Genomic DNA, 15,703 nt, shown 5'->3' with positions numbered 1-15,703 from the left:
CCAGTCTATCACTTTTGGCAGATTTGCTGACAAACAACTTCTATTCTGCATACTTGTGGTTTTACTTACTTAGCATTTTTCTTTCTTTTTTTTTTTTGTTTGTTTTTTCTAGATCTTATTAACACTATGATTTCTTTATTCCATCGCAACCCGTTATCCACAAGTTAAGTCATATAGATTCTCACCAGCTAATATCACATGAAATAAATTGGGTTAAAATGTAGTCATGCTTGTGAGCGCAACCCACCAGGCAGGTTTATGGAATTTAGTGTGAATCTGATGGAAATTAAGTGCAAGTATTTGTGCTGCTCTGGTCAAATTTAAAAATTGACTGTGTGATAACGTTTTTTGTGCATTTCTTTGTGCAATTCAGTTCATACCATACACTGCTACACGACTGATGTGAAAGCAAACTTTTAACATTCCCTGCACCATCTTTTCATCCCCTTCCATCCATCACGTTTTCTTTTTTTTTCCATATGCATCCACCTTTTTCTGTTTTCTTTAACTTCAATTTATCCTCCATCCCTCTGTCTTTAGGCCCCCATTTCTTTCCCTGTTGCCTTCATTTTCACTTTATCCCTGTCCTACTCACACTCATATTCACCTTACTCTTTGCCCTCATTCTTTTCCTCCTCGCCTCATTTTGATCCCTCTGCTTCCTCTCTCTTCTCCTTCCATCTTGCTGGCTCAGCTGGTATAGAATCAGCCTTTGTTTCAGCTGTGTCCTCTTTCCTTTGAAGGAGGAGCACTGAAAAGTGAGTCAGAGGGAAGGACGGGATGGATGGGGAAAGAGTGGAGATAAATATGAGATAGGTAGAAATGAGGGCTAGAACAATACAAAAAAAAAGAGTAGGGATGAGATTGGGAAGGCAGAAAGGAAGGAAGGAGGATATCTTTGGATCAATGATCAGGGTTGTTCAGGTCATTGATATCTAGTAGCAACAGCACATGTGGGCAGATTTCCTGTGAGGATCAGACTATGAGACACATGCTCTAAAGTTAGCACACTTGGTTCAAGCCAAGCAGTTTATAGATAATTAGGCTGCTTCTGTACACGGTCAATGCTGCAGAACTCTGTGCACGCCCCCTTCTATGTTGGTCGACTACATTTAAAAATGATCTCAATAACTGTACTAGTTTGTGAGATTTATGCTGAATAGTTTCTCCTGTGTCAAAAAAATAACCTTTCCTCCTCCCCCCTTCCCATTTTCTTTTGTTTTACAGTGAGGAAAAAACAGCAGAAGATTTTTGACCAGTTCCATCATCCACAATGTTGTACAGCTACAATAACATGTGAATCATAAAGCAGTGTGTGTTCTGCTTTTTCATCTTTAAAGGTAAGAACATTATCATCCTATTCCTTTAAAAAAATAGACATTTTTAACCCTTTGATTGGGCAAACAACCATATTTGGCCACGTTTTTGACCATACAAAATACCTCTGCAGGCAACTCCATGAAATCATAGAACCACATGGAGGTCTCCTCACCAATCATCAAATATCAAAATACGTCCCACATAAATTAGATTGGCCTTCAGCAAGAAAATCAAAAGAAACTGCTAGTTCTGACCACTTACAACTTTAATACTTTTTTTGTCACAAGTAATTGAGTTTCTTAGGTCTTGCAATATCCTCCAAAATCACAATAAAACTCTTCTCTCATTGTTAAAATTATAAATTTCCAAGTGTTTCAGTAAGTGCATGAAAAAGGGGTTAAAATACTTTTTGTTTCTTGCAACATAACATATGAAAGTTACCAGCATAGCTTAGTGATTAGGATGAAAACAAGTAAAAACACGACGTCTGTCTGTGCCAACATGGTCAATGAACTGACATATTTTTTATGCTATTTTACATCTTCTGTGTCATATATGTTAGATTACAGTCACTTAGCAGATGCTTTTATCCAAAGCAACTTAAAGTGTTTAGACAGTAGTGTTAAGGGTCTTGCCTAAGAACCCAACTGGAAGGTGTTAATATTCATCCCCTGGGGGGATCGAACTCTGATCTCCCACACAGATGCTCTGCCACCTGAGCTATCCAGCCGTTTATGTAATTTAGGGGCCGTCCCCACGACGTTGGATTGCAGCAAAACCGCAAAAATATTTTAGCAAATCACCCTTTCATCCCCACGAAGCCAGAGATTAGCCTCCACGAAACCGACCAGGTCTGAAACCAGGTGCCAAAGTGGATAGGTTTGAGTCTTCTGCCGTGTGTGGCACTGTGTGGACAGCAAAGCCGCATGACTAGAGGATATGACGTCAATGTGATGAACACGTGCCGATTCCCAATCCACCCTTCATCAAGTTTTTTTCTGCTTTGTAGTCAAGCATTTTTTTAAGAAGAAACTCAGCTTCTTTATTAGTCCAAAGAAATGTTTCTCTTTTGCCTCACAGTGAGTCCTCAGCTATATTCTCTTCTCTGCTTCCAATGTGAACTTCCTGCAACATGCAGTGAGCCTTTATCTGCACTGTTTTGCTCTAGCTTTGGAGAGTTACTCTTCAGCACTCCCCACAGCCTTGTCGTATGTACTACAGCGGTTTCTTGTGGCTTTTCTCCTAGTTTTTGCCACCGTTTTCACATCGTTTTCACACCTGAACCGGTTTCAGTGCCATGTGGACATACCATTAGTCTGTTTTTGGGACACTTGCAGACCCGAACCATGACAGAGTGAATGGAGTTGTACCACTGGAAACCATGGGGGGGCAGCGTTAAGTAGGATAGCTGATAAGAAAGCCCAAAGAGCAGCCCAAAAAAGAAAAAGAACCCAAGACGTGTTTAATAGCTGCATAAACCACCACTGTAACTGCGCTGCCTCTTTTTAAGTCTCTTTTTGAGAATAGACATTAACATGATCTCCTCCATCGTAACTACAACTCATGTTTAAAATTTGAAGTGAGCTCTAAATCCTACTCTGCCCCCTGGTGGATGTAAAGCCAAAAAACCCTACTAATGTAATAACGTATAAAAGTATGAGAGCAGTGATGTTTGAAACATACTTGTTAAGGCACATATGAGGAGTATAAATTGGCCTTAAAGAGTAGTTAACCTAGTTAAATACCTAGCAGTTAGCCTGGAGCAGTTAACCAACTGCTTCTCCCTTTGTCCAATTTACAGGTAGACTGTTTACTTACTAGCTCTACTTAGTATTTAGCCATCGCTGCCAGACAGGAAATGAAGGAATATTATACTTTTTCTTTAAAATCATCTTTTTTTGACAATATCAAACTAAAACAACTAAATAACTTGATAGTGCATTTTAAAAAAGCCATTATATGTACAAAGAAGTGCACTTCTAGAAGTTTACTCATTTGAATGAAACAACTGTTTAATTAATTGTCATACTTAAACACACCCATCTAGTCGATCGGATCTCTTTGCATGATCAACTCTTTGGCAGAATTTTTTTCTTTCTTTTTTGCATTTTCATTCTTTTATTGCAAACACTGGGTAATGGAGGTTTAATTTGGACCCAGTGACTTTACATTTTTTGTGTTTTCTGTTTGCATAATTTTTCAGATCTATAATGTCTGACACCAAGCTTTGACATTTGTCTTTTAGTACATGTTTACATGTCTCCAAACTCACATTCACATATTTTGTTTAATTTGTCATGTTTCGTTTTTATTTTTCTCGCACACAGATGCGAAAACTACCATATGTGTGGCCTTTAAAAAAAAAAAAAATATATATATATATATATATATATATATATATATATACTGTATTACATAGATTGCCTAAAACCTTTGTATTAATACAATAATCATTGCATAACTATCAACACTGTTTAACACATAGATTTAGAATCATTTAATCTCACTCTCAGCAAAGTCAATTTTCCACAAATTAAGAATTTTAACCATACTGCTTTGAGAGAGACTGAAAGGCAGGTTACTCTGAACCAGGTCTACTCAATTCGGTCCTACGGGGCTTCTGTCCTGCAGGTTTTCAATGTGTCCCTTCTCCAACAAACCTGACTCAAATTAAATGGATTCAGCAGAATATCAAGTTCTACACAGTGAGTTCTTAATTTGTGTCAGGTGTGTTGGAGCAGGGAAAAATTGAAAACCTGCAGCCCTCGTTGGAAAGAATTAAAAAGACCTGGTCTAAAATTTCTTAAACAAACAAGCTCTGGATCAAAGCGTTGTATAGTGACTCACCAAGATGTTGGCTTAAATTTGTTTTTCTTTTGAGTGGAAATGAAAATCTAATGGACTCTGTTTGAATTTAGCTACATTTGGCTGTATTTAATTTCATATTGCAAACTTAAATGATGTTATTTAGTTTTTTTGTTTGCAATGAAAATTACTTAATGCTGCAGTAAAATTAAAAGTGAATGCATCCTAAACTCAGTTGTGCTTTGGGAATAAGCAACAGTTGGTTTCATCCACTGTGAGTCTTTTTCTCTTTTCTCGATAATGTCTTTGTTCCTTTCCTAACTGCTTATATTCTTCCATTGTAATTATCCATTACCTCCTAGCTATTGGTTTATTTCTGTAAAATGGCATCTTATCATCTTTATGTAGCCATTTTTTGTCAGAAATGTGCCACTTACCTTGTTACCCCTTTAGTTACTGCGGATTCCTACCTTCCTGCCTTTTCTCTCCAGTTCTGTTTTCCCTTGCTTACGTTACCATTTCCTCTCTTCTGCTGGCTGTTAGATCTACTCTTCTAACCTCAGTACATCCCTAAGGGATGTCACTGAGTGCTGAACTCAGCTAGATAGAGGCAGGAGCAAAAGAAAGAAGGGATATGGGTGAGGAATTACAGAAATTAGACGAAGTAGATGTTAAATGTGTCCAAGGTGAGAGAGAAATATTTAGCAGCTGCTTGTGTTACATACAAAACAAACATTTATTTCACACCAAATTCCAAAGCTTAAGTTATGTATGTCCTCACTATCTCACTTGACCATGAATCAACCTTTACTCTTATCACCTCCATTTCACAAAATATTGCATATCAGAGGAACCAATGTCTGGGCTGTAAATCTGCACAGGAATATTTTAGGTTGAATTAAATTAAAATTGTTCGTTAGATTATTTTTCTCATTAAAGAAAAAGGATTTTGCAAAAAAAGCACATATATAGCACAGTGAATGTGCTGTGCAAATATGTAAGGTTTGCATAACTGTGTGACTTTGTGTGTTGGGGTTCATTTGGTTCATTATTCATTTCAGCTCCTCTCAATCAACCAGAATGATGAATGTGGAGACACAGTAAAAGTGAGAGATGCAGTGATGTTTTCACATTTATTTATTTATTCTTCTCCCTCATAGCTTAAGGAAGAGAGGAAGTGTGAGAGTTGCATAGTGAGACAGAGATAGAGAGAAAAGAGATTAGACTGTGTTTACCATTTTAATGAACAAAGGGCCACACATCTCCGTGCTTCAGGGTTCACTCAGAGTCCTGCACATTGATTAGGGAATTCAACCAACAACTTTGTAGGAGACTGACTTGAACACATAGTCTCTCAAGGGATGGCACAGCTTTATATATATATATATATATATATATATATATATATATATATATATATATATATATATATATATATATGTGTGTGTGTGTGTGTGTGTGTGTGTGTTTCATGTGTGGATTTGTGTTGAAGCCCTTAACGACTCAGCAAACTTAAGATCAAAGTCAAAGTCAAGTGTCCCTGTCCACTGCTCACTTTGATGGAGGCCGGCATAGATGGGTGGATGGAGGTGGCGGGTGAGGAGGGATAAATGAAGAGGTGACAGTACAAAAAGATCAGAATAAACTGACAAACTGAGAGGATGCAAGGGTGATCAAAAAAAAAATGAAACAGTCCCTTTTTGTGCACCCCTTCATATTTTTTTATTAGGTTTCATTGCAGTTAAATTAGCGTTCATATTTTTCTCCTTTATTTTCTTTCTTTAGATTGTTGTATTTTAATTCTTGTACTTATTCTTTTGGTGTTTTTTTTTTTAACTTAGAACTTTTTTACCCCCAAATTTTTACCTTTCTTCTTATTTTTTCCCCTTAATCCTATTCCGTCTTATGTGTCCCTGTGTTAAAGCCTTACTCCCATGTGTGGGAATCTTACAGTGCGTGATAATCTTCCACACATTACAAGTATATATGTGTGTGTTTCTCTCCCACAGAGCGAAAACGCTGCTTGGATGTCTGAGGGAGGCTTTGGCAGCCTAGACCTGCTGAAAGCTTGCTTTAGCCAGGGAGGTCACAGAGCTAACCTGTCCCCCCATCTCACCTGCGATCTCATTGAATAAAAGGTTTGAGGATAGATCAAAAGGGTTGGAAGCAAGTAGAAAAAGATAATTCATACATGAGAGGATATAAAAATACACACTCAGGTTGTTGGGGCTAAAATACCCCCTAACCCTATTTGTGGTGCTTTTAGACGTGCTGACGTGGTTCCCGCATTTTCACAAAGATTAATGAAAAAAAAGAAAATAAATAAATAATACAGTAGTTTCTGTTGTGTCCATGAGCCTCTTCTTTCTATGTCTATGAATGTAGTAGTGGTGGAAACCTGGGCAGTCGCAGCTTTGATTTCATTCCTAAGGGGGTGAACACTGGTTGTTATGCTTGCCAGACCCCCCCAGACATGCTTGACAACTAACAATTACTGTTATAAAGTTGTTCTCAACATGCCCTAAACATTCAAAACATAATTCTAAAGCTATCCTTGTCTTAAATTTTCTTCAGTTTTTTTGTTTCATTCCTGTTTCTCTTCTTCTTCTCTGGTTTGTTTCTTTGATGGTAGCATGTTTTCTGGTCATCACTGTCCCCGCTTTTCAGTGGTTTTGCTCCATCTTCTGCATCAAGTGACGGATAGCTAAGCTCCCTGAAAACAGACCAATTACGCAGGTAACTGATGCAGAAGATGGAGAATACTGTCCATCCCTCTGCGTATCCGTCCATTTTATAAAGGCACGAAAGGAGTCAGTTATCACGTGTGACTGTCTTCAATCATTTAACACAATACTTTTTATAATTAATGTCTGGAAAACGTTTATTCCCCTCTGTTTTTTGAGACAATTTCTTTTTGTTAGTGTTATTTTAAAGCACTCTAGTATTTCCCAAAGAATAACCCTGTAGATATTAAAATAAGTCAGTTTTTGCTTCTGTTGCACCACATTACGCGGGACACAGTCATATTATTTCTGATTTCCTTGCTTAAATTCTTAGTATTTCTCCATCTATCACACCGTAGGCTAAAGGAGGATATGGAGTGTGTGAAACAGGATGTGAGGATAGCCATACTTGTTTTTTTTACGCTGACAGCCCACAGCTGGCCTAGAAGCCTCTGATGGATGACAACAACGCACAGAGACAGTGTGGTTAGGGATGCACACAGATGCTGCTTTTCATTAAGCATATTTCTTTTCAGCTTCTGTTTCAAGTAATGAAAAGTTATTAGAAAATATTGACATGAAATTATAAAGAAACACCATAAAAAAAACAAACAAACAACTGAATGAACATCTGCAAGAACATGTAGAGTACAGCAGTGGTTGCAAATTTTGGTGAATTTATAAAATTTCAACTCAGACACATAACAGTCCCCCTTCTTATTCATTTATCTAGCTCATGATTCACTGGAAACATTCTCACGGTGCGTGGTAATGTGAAAACACATTGAGGATAGAATACATAGGTTTAGATACATAGCTCACACAGATCAAAATCTGTAAAGCTGTGAAATTGAAACAATAAAAGAATGAATGAATGAAACTGACTTACTTCAAACACTTTCTGAATTTATCAACCCGTATATATCTTCATTTTATACCATACACATATATAGTTTGAGTGTGATCTGTATATTTATGGGACATAAAAATGTTTAAATCAGTATGTTATATGTATTTCTTTTGATTTAAAAAGCTGTGTTCAGTCATGCAGTGTGCTGATGCTATCCTACTTTGACTTGAGCTTAGTGTGTCTCAACCAACATGTCTGTCTCTTTTTTCATAGCTTCAGTCTCTAATGTGCACACTTTTTCTGACTTCTCTCACATTTCCCCTCATTCTTCTTCTTGCTGGCTGGATCAGATCTCTTTTCACAGCTGTTAAGCCTGTGGTCAATTTCCCCTTCTCTTTCTTTATATCTACCTCTCTCTCGTATTGAGAACATTGGTTAAAGGCTGTATTTTTTATATTATTATTATTATTATTATTTTATTATTTTTTTGTTTTCCTGTCGCTGTATCTGGTGCCTGCTGCTTACCTTGCTGATAGTCTTTTTTGAAAATATTTCTGCATCTATACCCTTCTGGTGGCCTTTACTTCTAGTGGTCATCATTGATAACAATAATAATATATATATATATATATATATATATATATATATATATATTTTTTTTTTTTTTTACCTAGGGTGTACTGTGTACTAAGCTAAGCTTCATGCAACCATTCATAATGCATAACATATACTTGTTTGGGCATCCAAATATTAGTTTTTATGAAAAATATAAAATGTTCCTGAGCTGAGCAGATAATATTCGTGTTTGTATTTATTTCCCTATCCAGAGGATATATCCATAACAGCATAAAAAAGATAGATAGAATGATGCCAGAAAGCCATCGGTATGAGAATATTAAGAGAAAAATAACTGATATTTTGCTAAAGCTTTCTACCAACCTGTGACTGTTCAGTCAAAGCTTAGTGGCTGTTTGCACAGCAGGTCTGCCATGTTTTCTCCATGTGTTGGACACCATTTGCACTGAGTTAGAAAAAAACAAAAAAAAACAACAAAAATATTAAATGGCTGCACTGTCACTGCAGAAACCTCAATGACAGCTGCTGTTCTCATCAACTCATCAACATGGCTACTGGTCCTATGAAGTGTTTCTTTTCCTTTTTCATAGGCATTTAGTCTTTATTTTGACTTCCTCACTTCTTCTAATGTGATGTTTATTTATACATAAAATGTTCTTCACACCTTCACATCAATCTTATTAACCGCTACCTTTCTCTCTTAATGAGAGAAAAACAAACAAAAAAAAAGATAAATTCTTACATCTTTAAATTCAATTGGAAGTCTGTAAACCCAGAAATTTGCCTCTGATCATCAGTAGAAAGAACATGAGATTATTTTTTCAGTGTATAATAGGAATTACATTTTACAGGATTCACAGTTTCAACATTTGTCTGGACTGCAGTCTTTAAAAGGATAAACTTTTCTTGTGTGTGGTGTCACAACCTTGTGGGTGTTTTTCATCTATGTGCACAGATGATAATAGACTGGGGGGACTGGTCCAGCAACAGACTGCATTATTTTCTCATTACACAAAAAGAACCCTTTGACTAAAGAGTCTTTTAAAATGACTGTTCAAAGCTGTACTCTGATAGCATTTGCTGTGGTTCAACAGAGATAATATACAGATTTGCTTAGATTATTTGACCCATTTGGGCTTTACCAGCCCAGTTTTGTCCACATGTGGAAAATGCAGTAAGTATTTGTATTGTTTTGAGCTTTAATAGTGAAATTGGTGATTTGTAATGTGCTGAAAACACATATGTTCACGTATACTCATTAGATAGATGAATTTGAAGCTCAATCTCTTTAAAAAGAAGCTAAGTTGGCTTTACAGTCAACTGATTTGTCCTCATTCTTTTTCAATATTTTGAAATCTGTCTCCTGATGGCTTAGCTGAATTCTAATATTTGTGTAACATTTAGAAAGGAAGTACTCTGCAGTAGTCCATATATGGATGCGGAGGCTCCTTCTCTTTGGAGAAAAATGTTATCAAATCCCTCAACAGGAAATGCACTGCCTACACGTTCCTAATTAGATTTGTGTGTGCATATGTGTGTATTAAGAACCTTATCATGTACAAACAGTCAGTAGAGGCCAGAGACCTCAGTATAACTTACAAACAAATGAGTCAAATGGCCTGATGGATTGGACGTGATATGGATGTCAGAATGTGCTCAATAGATTGTTGCATTGCATTAACATGTAGTGGTTTAAATATCAAGGTTAAAGTGTTGATTGGCTTAATAATTCCAACATGAGCCACTTAGATTCTGATGCTAATATCAAATTTTTATTTATAGTGAATGGGATTAATGTCACACAATTTTTTGTGAAACTGTTCTGCTCTGTATACTTTCAGGTAAAGGAATGATACTGAAAGCTTTAAAAAAATCAAAAAAGAGCAACAGTGAGCATCTCCCATAACACATAACAGTTAATGCCAGTTGATGCTCAGAGGGTCCATCAGTTGAATTTGAATATTGTTTAATGAACCAATTTATAGAACAAATATTCAAGCTTCTGAGTGACCATCCTAATGATAATCTTGTTTAATCTAAGGATGAAAAATAAATGACTGAATGAATAAAAAAATGAATTACACACACGCACACACACGCACACACATATATATATATATATATATGAATATATATGAAAGAAGTTCCGGTCAAATAGACTTATTGTTGTAAATTATTGCGCTGACCAAACGCTAGTTGGTAACCGTGGTAACAGAAACTCAGACACCGGGCTGCAGACACGCCAGATCGTGTATGTGTTGCGCTTTGCTGTGAAAGCAGGTGCAGGCTTACTGGTCTCTGTCAGTCCAGGAGAGACGAGAATCAGCAACATTTTGTCGTCCCGCAATGACCCAACTAGCAGTGGTCAGGATCCGCAAACATTAAATCTCCGTCCTTCAAACACCACAAAAAATATTTCAGTTGTCGATATGGTTTCTTTTTATGCAGCTGTACCAATGTCTTTGGTGCCAAGAGATAAAAGTTAAGAATACGGTTAGAGACAATAAGGCTCGCTATTCTCTGTAGTGGTGTGTATCTTTCATACTGTTGCCAAAGGATCACACATGCATGCATACCAAAGATGTAAGACAAAGAAACAATAAAATCAGGCTTATTGTTATACTGCAGCATATTTTCTCAAGTTAGTCTATCTGAGCTCCAAAAGAAGCTATGGATTCTATTGGTTTGTATAGACTTTCTGTCTCCTGACTGACATATAGTTAAACACCTATAGCTTGAGTAAATATTTCAGTGTTATACAAAGGACTGATCACATAAAGCTTCTCAACAACCCCCCATCAGATAGGCAAGCTAGCTGATGTGAGATCTTACAGCCCATCCTCATCCACCATCTACAGACTGGAAATGTAAGAATGTATTAAAACATGAGTTTAAATCCATCCCCTGCAGCTACAAACACTAATATGTGAATGTTACAAATGTGCATCGCTCTGTCACAAAGTGAATGTATTGCCAACAGTTGGGAATGCATCAGTGACTCAGCTGCACTTCCTCAGCTGCTCTCTGCCCTTTGCTCTCTCGCCACTAGAGAGATAACCATCTCCGCCTGAAGGCAGCCACCACTGCCTGTAGGGAACTTCTTGATCTGAGTCTTACACACCAAAGGCACCACTGCACTAGGCACTTTTGCAGTAGATCCAATGCAGTCGCCTGACTGATGTCACATTGAAGCCTAAGGGAGAATAGCAAAAACTAGATGCAATCATGAACCCACTAACCTGAATTCTAAGAGTTTTTGTATCTGAGTGGAATATCCAGCTTCTGCACAAACAATAATCCTTAAAATTAGATTGCCTGTGCCACCAAGTGCTATTGCTTATATTGTCAACAATTTTCACAGAAACGGATTAGGTAACTCTGTGGTACTAATTGTGATGGACAGCTCACCCTTTAAGTGATCTACAGAAGTTTTTCAGGCATTTATGTCCTGTCCAGGAAGTTTACAATCCAGCCACAAAATGCAGTGTGCATTCAGAGAATGTATCCTAAATCAATGAGTGATCCATATATATATATATATATATATATATATATATATATATATATATAATCACTACCATGTTGCTATGAAACCTCCACTTTGATCTGGAAAATATTATGGTGTCCCTGTCTAACTTTCCACCAGGCAGATGGCAACATTTTTGTTTTATTTCTAGCATTCGTAATACATCCTAATTTTGCTTTTGTGCAATCAAAGCAGCAAAATGAGAACTAATATCATTAAAACCATCAGTAAAACTGATGTCATTAATCCCTGTTATATATCTGGGAGAATGTGCCCTCACATTAGATAACGCAGGGGTACTTGCAGCACCACAGAGAGCTCCCCACTTCCAGCATACAGCATTAAAAGGTTCACAAGTTCAGACCTTAAACTCACAACTGTGTTACCATTTTTAACAGTCACGTTTTACTGAGAAGTACAGTAAATGGGCTTCAGTTTTATAGCACTTTCCTAGTCTTATCGACCACTGAAAGCACTTCACACTGCAAACCACATTTGCCCTTTGGCACAGTAATGCAAAGGAACGCTCACAGTGTTTTTGCTCGTTTTGTAGAACAGGTGAACCCTGTAACTAACTTTTGTTGACACAATGTGCCAACAAACTGTTAACAGTTTAAGTTTCATTTGTGGAAAGAGATCATCATATTATCATTATTTTGAAATTTCATTCTGCAAATTCATAAGTTTTGCATCTGCTAATGACATCATTAGCAGATGTATGTAAATTCAGATCTATAAAATATACATACATGCAATTATTTGAATTTTTACTTTTGGTATCCGTGTTGTTGCTGCTGCGACTAGGTGTTAGGCAGGGTACAAACTGGACAGGTTGCCAGTCCATCACAGGGCCAACACAGAAATAAATAACTGCTCATGCTCATTCCATGGGGGAATTTAGAGGAACAAATCAATCTAACATGCATGTTTTTGGTCATGCTTGTTAGATTGATTTGATTCACACGCATGTAAACCAGGAGCCTTCTTGCTGTTAGGTGGCATGACAGTGCTAACCACCACACTACTGTGCAGCCCTAATCAAGCAACTACGTAAATATAAATATAAATAATGAATCTTTAATCCAGGGCTAAATATGCCTGAAATTTTCCCATTTTTACTTTATTGTATCAACAGAAAGAGCCAATGCTCACAAATCTTTTAACTGACCTCCCCTTGGGTAAACATCAGATGCCCAATGGTCAGTAAATGCAGCATGTAATGTTGTTCCAAATTATCTCTACCATGTTCTAGATCATAATTCAGAATTCATATGTCATAATCTTACCAACCGTCTCCATGGAGATAATTTGTGTTATAAACCGACTGAAGTTAAGCAGCAAACATTGATGAAGAAACACCGACAAAACTGATGATCTGGATAAAAACACGTTTTCCCTTTTATCATTGAAGTGCAAGTGTTTGTGCAGCGGTGATAAAAGTCCTACAGCAGCATCACCCACCCAGTAAACAGCTGCTGGTAAAATAGATTATTGGCTGTTTGTTTTACAAGTTTTCAAGTTCTTCACTTTTTTACATTAGATGATCACTTTAGTTGTAATGATCAGTTCAGTATTTCATAAAATATGTAAATAAAATAAAATAAATAAAATAATAAATAATGATAAAATAAAATAAAATATGTAAATTCATATGTTCTCCTGCCAGGCCCCCCATCAGAACTTTTCTAGCATTCTGCATAGCTGAAATATAAATCTACTGTGTTAGAGAAGGTCCTGCCAAAAACAATAGATCAGATGAGCCACATGGCTTTATTTAATGGCCATCTTTTTGTTTGGAAGAGTTTTTAGGCAGAGACATGCTTAGTTAGGCTCCAGCTTCCCTGCGACTCTCAATGAGTGAAGTGGTACAGACAATGAATGAGTATATAAATTTCTAATTTTATATAAATTTCTTTATTAGTTTAAACATATTATATAAGCCACTTAGTGGCTTAGTTCAACTTCATTCTGTTGCTTCAGTGAAGCAAAGAGGGCTGTAGCTTAACAGTCTTTACTCAAGAGCATCTTGGATGTACCTCTCATGTTTAAAAACATATTGCATGCGTAGTGTCACCTTTCAGGGTAAACAATAATATAAAGCAGCACTTGACTTGACTACAACTGCCCGCAGTCCCCCTACGTGCGCTTCTTTCATTCTCTTTGAGCTACTCTATTACTATTTTCATTGCAATGACATTATGAGACATCAAAGAAGCAAGGTTAACATAAAGAAAAAAGATTTATTTAAGTTTAATGTCTCACATAATACTTCCCACTAGTCATGTCTCATGCCATAATTAATTTCCTTGTGCACCTTTTATGCATTTCTTAAAAATGTGATTCTGAATCTTTCCTTTTTTACTGCTGAATGCATTAAATTTGGCTTTGAGTGTGTGTGTGTGTGTGTGTGTGTGTGTGTGTGTGTGTGGTAAATGTGCTACCTGTAAATAATGAAAGTGTGTGCTCATGTTTGGATGGGTATAAATTATTCAACCATACCCCCCCTCATCCCATACAGACAAATACTCTATCCCCTGCGACAGACTGCTTGCACGCAACAGTCCTACCTTTTTCTTTGTGTCTCTGTGTGCCTCCTCCCTTTGTGTAGCCCATTTCTTATTGAGTACCTTGGTGGAAAATTACAATGTCAAGACAGCTCTTTGCCCGAGGAAGTAGACATCAGTGGACTGACATGAGACCAACAATTACCATAGTTAAACTAGACAATGTTTTAAGAACATCTTCCAGCTACAGTCACAAAGGAAGAAATTATGGTAAAAGTCTTTATTTTATGATAATGATAGCACGAAAATGTAAGAATTGTCTGGAGCAGGTTCAATGGAGGGGCTGATGGTTATTTCAAGCAGATTCTAAATATGGTTTTGATTTTACAATTTCACGTAGTCTTGATCTTCAGTTAAAAAGGTTCCTCTTTTGTTTTTATTTTTTCATTTGTTTTGTTTAACAATATACAGAACATGAAGTTTTTCATATTGCATTACCATATTAATATTACAGTGGACTAAACAAAGAGCAAGATTTATAATTACAGTCAACAATGCTGATTCTCATTTTCTGTACACACTATCTATTCTAACAGAAAGTTTACTTTGATTGATTTAGGTGATTTTTTGCAAAGAAAGATAGGATTATAAATAAAAACTAAGAAAAACAACCATCTGCCAGGTTGTTTATGCCAGGGATCTCAAACTTTGATGCTCAATGGCCACTGTGCTGCAAGTTTTAGATATTTTTCCAAGCTTTAACTCGAATTAATGGCTCATAGAGCAGAACTTGAAAACAAGCTGTTGAATCCATTTAATTTGAATAAAGTGTGGTGAAGCAGGGAAGCATCTAAATCTATTGACGATGACTATCGGTGTGACCGGTGTGTAATATCCCTGGTTTGTGCTAAAACTTTTCACAAAGTTCTGTGAAAGTATGCTCAGTAACATACTGAGGGAATCAAAGTAAATTATTATGACTTTTCCAATGAAGTCAAAATGGATCAATCTTTAATCCATAATAATTTTTAATCTACGACAAAACTTGAGAATACTGCATCATTAAAATAAAACATTTATTTATTCGTATGTAACATTTTTTTCTTAGGACTTTCTTTGAGCTACAATTTATAGCTAAAGACCAAATGCACTTTATAGGAAATTTTGAGGAAAGTTTTTTAGGAGAAAACTGCGTGTCATACAAAGGAGTAATTTTATTTTTAATGTTTTTACTGTTAACATGGGAATCGATCTAGCAGACTACCAATTTAAGGATGACTTCTCTACATCCTCTACCTCAGACTGAATGAATCCAGTGCGGAAACCAAACAACCATAAACAAGTGAGCAGCAGAACAGTTAAAACATCTGTTGTTTTTCCAGGGATAAAGATGAAATCC

At 36.5% G+C, this 15,703-nt stretch overlaps 1 protein-coding gene across 5 annotated transcripts in view; it reads left to right on the top strand.

Annotated features, from left to right (window-relative positions):
• lrfn5a (leucine rich repeat and fibronectin type III domain containing 5a) overlaps positions 1-15,703 on the top strand; it is a 114,380-nt gene that overhangs the window by 60,620 nt on the left and 38,057 nt on the right. For 3 of the 5 annotated variants that reach the window (XM_041971703.1, XM_041971701.1, XM_041971700.1), the window contains one exon: positions 1,228-1,340. The gene's annotated coding sequence lies outside the window, so the exon portion shown is untranslated. Of the gene's footprint in view, positions 1-1,227; positions 1,341-5,696; positions 5,744-6,134; positions 6,264-15,703 lie in introns of those variants that run through there. The other 2 variants (XM_041971702.1, XM_041971704.1) reach the window with 2 other exon arrangements.

Source organism: Melanotaenia boesemani, chromosome 20 (genome assembly GCF_017639745.1).
Source record: "Melanotaenia boesemani isolate fMelBoe1 chromosome 20, fMelBoe1.pri, whole genome shotgun sequence".
Taxonomy (NCBI): Eukaryota; Metazoa; Chordata; class Actinopteri; order Atheriniformes; family Melanotaeniidae; genus Melanotaenia; species Melanotaenia boesemani.
Note: the sequence above shows the minus strand (reverse complement) of the source record. Positions and strands in the feature narration are given on the sequence as shown.